The sequence below is a fragment of the Myotis davidii genome, unplaced genomic scaffold (assembly GCF_000327345.1).
Source record: "Myotis davidii unplaced genomic scaffold, ASM32734v1 scaffold43, whole genome shotgun sequence".
NCBI classification, from domain to species: Eukaryota; Metazoa; Chordata; class Mammalia; order Chiroptera; family Vespertilionidae; genus Myotis; species Myotis davidii.
In genome coordinates this window covers 1187205-1187694 of record NW_006294590.1, presented here as the reverse complement: position 1 = coordinate 1187694, position 490 = coordinate 1187205, and the positions used below count along the sequence as shown (strand labels likewise).

Genomic DNA, 490 nt, shown 5'->3' with positions numbered 1-490 from the left:
CTCACTCAACAGCTGTCCCCGAGGCCTGGGAGTCAGACACTCGACTCAGCGTCAGTGGCAAGTCTTCACTCACTCACCCATCCAGTCCTTCACTCACTCACTCACTCACTCATCCAGTCCTTCACTCACTCACTCACTCACTCACTCACTCATTTAGTCATTTATTCATTGATTCGCTCACTCAGTGGATTTCTGTGGCTCTTCTAGGCACAGGGAACCCGAAATGGACAGAAGCACTGAGCTGCCTGCAGCTGAAGGGGGGAGGGCGGGTGACGATGAATAAGTAAAATCCTATGTTAGTGTTGGGGGGCGGGGGGCCCAGGGCTGTGTCGGGTGCGGTACGTTAGGGCTGAGACAACCAGGTGGGCTCTCGGACAGGGTGACACGTGAGCAGAGACTCACAGAGGCGGACTGGCCAGGTGGAGGGGACGTGTCGGGCTTTGGGGCGCTCTCCTGCGCACCCATGCGCCTCGCATGTCCTGCGGTGGGC

General features: G+C 58.2%; 1 protein-coding gene across 2 annotated transcripts in view; it reads left to right on the top strand.

Moving 5' to 3' along the window:
- Positions 1 to 490, top strand: part of SCARB1 (scavenger receptor class B member 1) — a 35389-nt gene that overhangs the window by 19719 nt on the left and 15180 nt on the right. The window lies entirely within an intron of this gene.